The sequence below is a fragment of the Sceloporus occidentalis genome, unplaced genomic scaffold, assembly GCF_023333645.1.
Source record: "Sceloporus occidentalis isolate IW3139 unplaced genomic scaffold, rSceOcc1.0.p SCAF_448, whole genome shotgun sequence".
Lineage (NCBI taxonomy): Eukaryota > Metazoa > Chordata > Lepidosauria > Squamata > Phrynosomatidae > Sceloporus > Sceloporus occidentalis.
In genome coordinates, this window is record NW_028317428.1 from 150,378 (window position 1) to 158,298 (window position 7,921).

A 7,921-nucleotide genomic window follows, 5' to 3' on the forward strand; every position below is an offset into this window, starting at 1 on the left:
TCCGAATCCGCGCGGACGATGAATGGAAGACCGCCTTCAATACTCGTTCTGGACATTATGAATATACCGTTATGCCGTTTGAGCTGTGTAACGCCCCGGCGGTCTTCCAGGAGTTCATTAATGATTGCCTTCGGGACTTTCTTCAACAGTTTGTAGTGGTGTACCTGGATGACATTTTGATATACTCTTCTGATTTGCAGTCACACCGCACCCATGTTACGCGCGTTTTGTACCGACTACGGTTCCATGGACTATACGCAAAGCTCGAGAAATGTGCATTTGAGATCCAGAGGGTGACATTTCTAGGATACGTTATTACGCCCTCGGGCTTTGAGATGGACCCATCCAAAGTACAGGCCATTAGAGATTGGCCTCAACCACTGGGCCTGAAACCCCTACAGCGTTTCTTGAGGTTTGCCAATTATTATAGACGTTTCATCCGTGACTACTCCAAGGTCGCGGCTCCTCTGACGGCCCTTACTAAGAAAGGGGCTAACACCCTGGAATGGTCTTCTGAAGCCATTTCCGCCTTTTCCCGACTCAAGACCAAGTTTACCACCGCTCCTGTGTTACGTCATCCTGACCCTCGGTTACCATTTGTTCTGGAGGTCAATGCATCCGAATCCGGAGTCGGGGCTGTTCTTTCACAGAGGGCCTCCTATAGTGGTCCTCTCCATCCTTGCGGATACTTCTCCAGGAGATTCTCCCCAGCAGAGAGGAACTATGATGTTGGGAACAAGGAACTTCTGGCTGCCATCCTTGTGCTGGAGGAGTGGCGTCATCTTCTGGAGGGCGTTCCTATTCCCACGCTGATTCTGACAGATCACAAGAATCTACAGTATATAGAGACTGCCAAGTGCCTGAATCCCGGACAGGCCAGATGGGCCTTGTTTCTCTCCCGTTTTTCATTTGTATTGACTTATCGTCCAGGCTCCAAGAACGTCAAGGCAGACGCTCTCTCGTATGCATGTGCCCCCCGAGGAGGAGGGTCGTGCGCCCGAGCCCATTATACCTGCTACCAAGGTCCTTGCTGCTCTACATACTCGTTGCCAAACTCCCCTACTTGACCGGATCGCTGGTTTTCAAGCCCGAGCTCCAGCCTCCTTGCCGGCTGGGAGACTGTTTGTTCCCGCACACCTCCGTACCCGCGTGCTTCACCTGTCCCATGGGTCCAGAACTGCAGGCCACCCAGGGCTGGCACGCACCAAGGATCTCGTTTCTAGGACATTTTGGTGGCCTGAATGGACCAAGGATACTGCCCTGTTCGTCCGCTCCTGTCTCAAGTGCGCTGCCAATAAGTCCTCCAGGAGACACCCTGCTGGGTTGCTTCACCCATTGCCCCATCCTTCAAGGCCCTGGACTCACCTTGCCATGGACTTTATAGTGGACTTACCCAACTCTAAGGGGCATACCGTGATTCTGATGACTCATTGATCGTTTTTCAAAGATGGCCCACATGATACCTTTGAGGAGACTTCCCATGGCATCAGTATTGGCGGACATATTCTTGCGGGAGATTGTCCGTCTTCATGGAGTTCCCACCGAGATCGTCTCCGACCCCGGCACCCAATTTATTGCACGTTTTTGGCGTGAGTTCACGAGAGCATTGGGTGTTACATTAGCGTTTTCGTCGGCCTATCACCCACAGTAACGGTGCTGCAGAGAGGGCTAACCAGCTCCTTGAACAATATTTGCGCATTTTCATCAATCAACATCAGGATGATTGGGTTGACCTGCTACCTTTGGCGGAGTTTGCTCGTAACAATGCGGTACAAGAGTCTACGGGAGAGTCCGCCTTCTACTGTGTTTACGGACTTCATCCGCAACCCTTCCCTGGAGCCGTTCTGAATTCTCCTGATCCAGCACTGGAGGAACGACTGACTACTATCCAGTCCACCTGGGTTTCAGTGCAAAGGGCTCTGGAACTGGCTGGTAGACGACAGGAACTCCAAGCCAACAAGAGACGTTCCGGTACTCCTGCATATTCTCCTGGGGACCGCGTTTGGTTATCTACAAGATACCTGCGACTCCGAGTGCCCAGCATGAAGCTGGCGCCGCGTTTCATCGGTCCCTTTTCGATCGTCCGTCGGGTGAATCCTGTTGCCTATGAACTTTCTCTGCCAAGGACACTCCGTATCCCTCGAGTCTTTCACGTCTCACTATTGAAGCCACTGGTTTGCAACCGTTTTTCTACTAGACCCTCTGTCGCAGAGACTTCTGGGCGCATTCCTCAAGCCATCCTGGACTGTCGCAGACAACAAGGGAGTCTTCAGTATCTTGTTCATTGGAGGGGACTTGGCCCAGAGGATCGTTCCTGGGTTCCTGAAGCTCGTTTCCATGCCCCTCATCTCGTGCGTGCATTCCATGCTAGAGGGCAGCATAGTTCGGGCAGGCGTCGCCCTGAGGTCGCCCCTTTGAGGAGGGGTACCGTCACGCTACCGGCAGAGAGATCCTCCGGGTCCCCCGGCCGGCAACGGCAACGGCCGCGAGGTAGGGGGAGACCCCCCGCTTCGGTCCGGCAGCCGCAGCTGCCGCAAAGAAGAGGGAGACCCCCCGCTTCTGAACGGCAGCAGCAGCCGCCGCGAGGTAGGGGAAGACCCCCTGCCCCAGCACGGCAACCTCAGCCACCGCGCAGAAGGGGGAGACCCCCCGCTTCTGCACAGCAGACGCAGCCGCCGCGGAGAAGGGGGAGACCCCCCGCTTCTGCACAGCGGAGGCAGCCGCTGCAGCTTGAAGAAGGACTTACATCATCCACGCCGCGTTCCCAGCAGCTTCAGCCGGAGCACAGGTCCAGCTCTGGTGTCCGGACACGTTCTTGTTCACGCCACCTAGTGGCGCCAGCGGAAACTACATCGATTTATATTGGGAGATTACGTGAACGCCATTCACAAGATGGCCGCGCAGGAAGTGACGTATCGGCAGTTTGAATATTTGGCGGGAGATCCCTAATTAGTACCATTACTCCTGGGACTATTTAAGAGACGCTCTAACACTCTGACCTTGCCTTCTGATGGTCGTGCCTATCTCGGTAGTGCCTTCCCAGTACGCGTTTTTTCCTGCTTGTTCCTGTTATTGACCTCGGCTTGCTCCTCGACTATTCTGATCTCTGGTTTCCTGACCTCGGCTTGCTCCTCGACTATCCTGATCTCCGGTATCCTGACCTCGGCTTGCTCCTCGATTATCCTGCTCTCCGGTATCCTGACCTCGGCTCTCTGGACCATCCTTTGCCAGTCCTACCTGACTACGGTGTCTCCTCTGTACGCTGTGTCGTGACACCTTGGAAGTGAATTCCATACCTTAATTGTCCTCACTGTGAAGAATCCCTTCCTTTGTCGTCTATGAAACCTGCGCTTTTCCAGTCTCAGAGGGTGACCTCTTGTTCTTTGTATATTTCTGTTAATGAACAGGTCACCGAAGAGCTCTTTATATTGGCCCTGCATATATTTGTATAATGTTATCATATCCCCTCTGAGACGCCGTTTTTCCAGTGTATATAATTTTAACTTTTTTAGTCTCTCTTCATAACTAGTCTCCCAATCCCCTTATTAATTTCGTAGCCCTCCTTTGCACTTTTTCTAATTCCATAATGTCCTTTTTGAGGACCGGTGCCCAGAATTGTACCGCATATTCAAGGTGAGGTCTTACCAATGACCTGTAAAGAGGCAAGATGATATCCTCCTCCCTTGAATCAATACCTCTATTTATGCATGCCAAAACCTTATTGGCCCTCGCAGCTGCTTGCTGGCATTGCGCACTGTTGTCAAGTCTGTTATTCCTAAATCCTTCTCATTGGTAGTTTCCCCCAAGGATATTCCATTTAAAGAATAGGTTGCATTTTTATTGTTTTTACCATAATGCATAACTTTGCATTTCTCTATATTGAACCTCATCTGCCACTTGCACGCCCAGTGCCCAACTCTGTCTAAATCTTCCTGCAATGAAGAAACATCAAGATTAGTCTGAATTACCCGGCCTAATTTTGTGTCATCAGCAAAAACTGTGACATGGCTCTCAATGCAGCTTGGGAGATCATTTATAAATAAATTAAAAAGAAGAAGACCGAGGACAAACCCCTGAGGCACTCCACTTAATACCTGCGTACAGGCTGAGAAACATCCATTCACAACAACCCTCTGCATTCTATCTTTTAGCCAATTTCTGATCCACATACAGAAATTTGCCCCTAAGCCTATTTCTGTTAATTTATAGAGTAGCCTTTTATGCGGAACAGTATCAAACGCCTTGGCAAAGTCCAGATAAATCACATCTACAGCCAACCCCGGGTCTATATTTTTACAAACTTCTTCATAGAATGCTAATAGGTTGGTTTGACAAGACCGGTCTTTCACAAATCCATGTTGACTACTACTAATTGGATTATGGATCAAGATATGATCTTGAATGTATACCTTTAGCAACCCTTCAAATAATTTCCCGACAACCGATGTTAAGCTTACTGGCCTGTAATTGCCCGGTTGAGATTTTGATCCCTTTTTAAATATGGGCACAACATCTGCCTTGCGCCAATCTAATGGAACTATGCCCGAGCTGAAAGAATCCCTAAAGATTAGTAATAATGGTTGGGCCAGAATTAGGCTTAGCTCCTTCAGTACCCTTGGGTGTATACCATCCGGTCCAGGGGCCTTGTCTACCTTAACAGTATTTAATTGCTTGAGCACTTTTTATTGTGTCAGCCAATCCCATGTTTGCTGCAACAGTTCCTTAAAATTATCCAGCAGGGACTCCGTCATTGGTTCTTCCTTGGTATAAACAGAAGAAAAAAAAGCATTTAAGATGTCGACTTTCTCTCTGTCCTCACTAACCAAATTTCCAGTTTCAGATAATAACATACCAACATTCTCTAACTTTAACTTTTTTCCATTCACATACTTGAAAAATTTCTTGGGATTGGTTTTACTTTCCTTGGCAATAAGTTTCTCGTTTTCTAGTTTAGCCACTTTAATCTCCTTTTTTCAGGCTTTGTTGGCATCTTTGTATGCCATAAATGATACTACCGACCCCTCGCTTTTATAATGTTTAAATGCCAATTGTTTATTCCTTATTTCCTGTTTTACTTTCCAGGTAAGCCACATTGGTTTTGATTTGTTTCTTTTGTATTTGTTTCCCATAGGTATATATTGGGATGTGTAACTTTGCAATATGTGCTTAATATATTCCATTTGTCCTCTGTGTTTAACACAGAGAACAATCCATCCCAGTCTATACATTCCATGGTGGACCTTAGCCTGTCAAAGTTTGCCCTTCTGAAATTAAGTGTTTTGGTAGAGCAGCTACCCATTTGCTTTTTGGAATTAATCTCAAATGAAACCATGTTATGGTCACTATTTCCCAAGTGTTCTCTTACTTTAATGTTTGAGATAAGTTCCTCATTGTTAGTTATTACCAGATCTAGACAGGCATCCGTTCTGGTTGGGGTCTCTACTAATTGTGACATAAATTGGTCATTAAGCAGGTTCAGAAACTTGCTGCCCTTAGTGGAACAAGTTCCACTATTCCAATCTATATCTGGGTAATTAAAATCTCCCATGATCAAAACTTCATTTCTATTTGCAGCCTTTTCAATTTGAAATAGCAGCTGATCTTCCCCCTCATTGCTAATGTTGGGTGGCTTGTAGCATACACCCACAAGTAATGTGTGACTCTTTTTACTATCTAGGTTAATCTCTACCCACAGCATCTCCACATTACTACCGTCATCATGCACATCTTCCTTAACCCCTTAAGGACAATAGGGGTTATTACTAGACTTGGGCACCAGGGGGCTCTTCATCTTTGTGCTCGTCTTCGTAAAAAAAAAAAAATCTTCGTATTCCGCGAATATTCGCCCGTTCCTGTCTTCTCTTCGGGCGAATATTAGTTTTTTCTTAGTTTTTTCCGGTTAAGGGGTTAATACGGGGTTAACGCGTACCGCAGCAGCTCTGGCGCCAGTATTTTAAATGTGCGTATCAGCAACTCTATTGGTTGCCAGCAGAGGGCCTCCTGCTGGTGACCAATGAGCTCACTACCATATATATATATAGCTAATATATTCTCGGGCAGAATATTATGCTACTCAGTTTAAAACCGGGCAGCATTCTGTCCGAAGATATATTAGCCATATGTGGCAGTGTGTTCATTTTCATTTATTAATTATTTAAATAAAATATAGTCCCATGATCCTCTGGTCTCCCCGCTGCAACAGTTAAATGTCCACACTCGCAGACATTAATTCTGTTGAACTTGCAAACTCTTTTTTTCTATTTATTTTGTTTTTTTTTGTATTAAACCATTACACGAAAGGATCATGGGAATATATTTTATTTGAATAAATGCAAATGAGCACACTGCCACATATGGCTAATATATGTTCGGACAGAATGCTGCCCTCTGTTGGTTTTACATTAAGTAGCATAATAACTGGATTTCTTTCAAGCATATGGAACAATCCTACTTAATTTAAAACCAACAGAGGGCAGCATTCTGTCCGAACATATATTCGCCATATGTCTTCGGACAGAATGCTGCCCTCTGTTGGTTTTACATTAAGTAGCATTATAAATAACTGGATTTCAAGCATATGGAACAATGGCTAATATATGTTCGGACAGAATGCTGCCCTCTGTTGGTTTTACATTAAGTAGCATTGTTCCATATCCTTGAAAGAAATCCAATGTTATTATGCAACTTAATATAAAACCAACAGAGGGCAGGATTCTGTCCGAACCTATATTAGCCATATGTGTCAGTGTGCTCATTTGCATTTATTCAAATAAAATACATTCCCATGATGCTTTCGTCTAACAGTTTAATACAAAAAAACCCCAAAATAAATAGAAAAAAAGAGTTTGCAAGTTAGACAGAATTAATGTCCGCGAGTGCGGACATTTAACTCTTGCAGCGGAGACACCAGCGGATCATGGGGATATATTTTATTTAAATAATTAATAAATGAAAATGAACACACTGACACATATGGCTAATATATCTTCAGACAGAATGCTGCCCTCTGTTGGTTTTACATTGAGTAGCATAATAACTTTGGATTTCAAGCATATGCTACTTAATGTAAAACCAACAGAGGGCAGCATTGTGTCCGAAGTTATAGTAAGTTATTTATGCTAAGTTAAATGTCCCTACCAGCACTTTGTTGGTCGCTGGCATGGACTTTTAACTGTTGCAGCAGGGTCCCAGGTTGCTTTATTTTTTTTTTCTGCCTAGCAAAAAGTGGTAAGGGGCCGTGCGAGTGAGCCTATTGGTCGCTTGCACAGCCCTTTACCCTACGGATTTCTGCTCCCGTTATCCAACGCAGCATCGCAGGGGTTAACGGGAGCGGAAATCAGGAGTTGAAAAGGCCGTGCGAGTGAGCCCTATTGGTCACCTGCAGGGTCTTCCTCTGGCATCAACCAATTGGTTGATGCCAGAGGAAGACCCTGCAGGTGACCAATAGGCTCACTCACACTGCCCTGTAACCCCTGACGACGAACCTGCGGATTTCCACTTCAGTCAACTCCCGCGATGCTGTGAAGATAAGGTAAGTTAGATGGGGAAGGGACCGGGGAGAATAGTAGACGAAGGCGAAGATTCTTCGTGTGTGAGTCTTCGTCTTCGCCTACGTTTTACCGGCACTGTCTTCTCTTCTTCATGTCTTCGGAACGAACACGAAAATGTACTCTTTGTGTTCGTTTTCATGTTCGCCCGAAGACGAATGCACAAGTCTAGTTATTACTCGTAGTATATTGTGGGACAATGGCTATTTTAACATTTTTCAGTGTTGCTGTTTAGCTGTGATTTTCTTCTTTCTCATTTCGTGCTCCCACACATATTATATATTGTTTTTTTCAGGACAAACAGGGCTTTCTTTAGATACCATTAATTTTATCATATCATCTAATTTACTATAAAAAAAATGATAAAATATGGG